Raw genomic sequence first — 1,967 nt, 5'->3', positions numbered from 1 at the left:
GTCTAGTGTAATCCATGGAACAGTGCGAACGTGTTCAGATGTCTGCGTGTCGTGTATCTGAAGCGGAACGTGAGGACCAGCCCGGTATTCACCTAGCGTAATGTGGAAAACAGCCTAAAAACCACATCCAGTGTAAAATGACAGCTTGGTTAATGCACTGCCTTTTTATACCTCGTGTACGCGATACTACAGACATCGGCGTACGTGCATATCGCCGTCCCATGACTTTTCTCACCTAAGTGTAATAGCATAATTTTCGATGTCAAGAATATTCACATGGACAAGACAATGAAAATAAAAGTGACATCGTGTTTCCGAGGGAACTCATGCACTGGCAATGCGTCAGCAGAGTGCAGGAAGGTGGCTGGGAGCGCAGAGGCGTGCCTTCCGCCTCCGGCAGCGGATCGCCACGGGTGGCTAAGCCCGGTGTAATTGCTCGGGGGCAGCAGCCGCGTGGGATGGCCACTCCCGCCCCCCTCCCCTTTCCCCCACCACGCTAGCAGAGGGCCGGTGGGTGACTCGCGACTCCGCGGCTGGCCTCAAGTGCCTCCAATTAAGCGGCTGGCCGCCGTCTGACCCCTGCTCTGTTTCCCCTGTTCTTTCTTCGGCGGCCTCTGCTGCATCCGTGGCCCTCATATCCTGCCTAATTTTATCTGTCTAGAGTGTCGAAAGCGCCATAGCTGGAGGCCAGCGGAATGGTAAAACATTCCTCGTACTATTCGCTTAATCGCAGCGGAATGATACTCTACGGTTATGTTTTAAAAACTCGGTCTAGTGCTCAGGCGACAGAACCACAGACTTAGCTAATCCTAGCTTTAGATCAAGAGCAGCGTGTAAACAAAGATCGAATGCAGTTTGGGACTACATATGCAACCCAGTATTAAAGGAGTCGTGGAACAGCGATAAGCACATATACAGATGGCGGTGATACCGCTTACACAAGGTGTAAAAGGGCAGTGCATTGGCAGAAATGTCATTTGTACTCAAAAAATGTTCAAATGTGTGTGAAAAACTATGGGACTTGACTTCTAAGGTCATCAGTCCCTAAGCTTACACACTACTTAACCTAAATTATCCTAAGGACAACCACGCACACACCCATGCCCGAGGGAGGACTCGAACCTCCGCCGGGACCAGCCGCACAGTCCTGTCATTTGTACTCAGGTGATTCATATGGTAAGGTGTCTGACGTGATTATCACCGCTCGACGGGAAGTAACAGACTTTGCACACGGAATGGTAGTTGGAGCTAGACATGTGGGACATTCCATTTCGGAAATAGTTAGGGAATTCGGTAGTCCAAGATCTGTAATGTTAAGAGTCTGCCGAGAATACCAGATTTCAGGTAGTACCTCTACCAAGGACAAGGCAGTGCCCGACGGCCGTAATTTAACGACGGAGATCAGCAGCGTTTGCGTAGAATTGTCAGTGCTAACAGAAAACCAATACTGCGTGAAATAACCGCAGAAATCAATGCTGGACGTACGATAAACAAATCCGTTACGAGGATGAGATTTTCACTCTGCAGCGGAGTGTGCGCTGATATGAAACTTCCTGGCAGATTAAAACTGTGTGCCCGACCGAGACTCGAACTCGGGACCTTTGCCTTCCGCGGGCAAGTGCTCTACCAACTGAGCTACCGAAGCACGACTCACGCCCGGTACTCACAGCTTTACTTCTGCCAGTACCTCGTCTCCTACCTTCCAAACTTTACAGAAGCTCTCCTGCGAAACTTGCAGAACTAGCACTCCTGAAAGAAAGGATATTGCGGAGACATGGCTTAGCCACAGCCTGGGGGATGTTTCCAGAATGATTTTCACTCTGCAGCGGAGTGTGCGCTGATATGAAACTTCCTGGCAGATTAAAACTGTGTGCCCGACCGAGACTCGAAAGGCAAAGGTCCCGAGTTCGAGTCTCGGTCGGGCACACAGTTTTAATCTGCCAGGAAGTTTCAAATCCGTTACGATA

At 50.1% G+C, this 1,967-nt stretch overlaps 1 non-coding gene across 1 annotated transcript; it reads right to left on the bottom strand.

Moving 5' to 3' along the window:
• Positions 1 to 1,571: 1,571 nt before the first annotated feature.
• Positions 1,572 to 1,646, bottom strand: Trnap-cgg. Its single transcript has one exon. It is a non-coding gene; the product is annotated as a tRNA-Pro (tRNA).
• Between the last annotated feature and the right edge of the window lie 321 nt (positions 1,647 to 1,967).

Source organism: Schistocerca americana, chromosome 3 (genome assembly GCF_021461395.2).
Source record: "Schistocerca americana isolate TAMUIC-IGC-003095 chromosome 3, iqSchAmer2.1, whole genome shotgun sequence".
In the NCBI taxonomy this organism is placed as follows: Eukaryota; Metazoa; Arthropoda; class Insecta; order Orthoptera; family Acrididae; genus Schistocerca; species Schistocerca americana.
The sequence above is the reverse complement of the archived record's forward strand: the minus strand, read 5'-3'. Positions and strand labels throughout refer to the sequence as shown.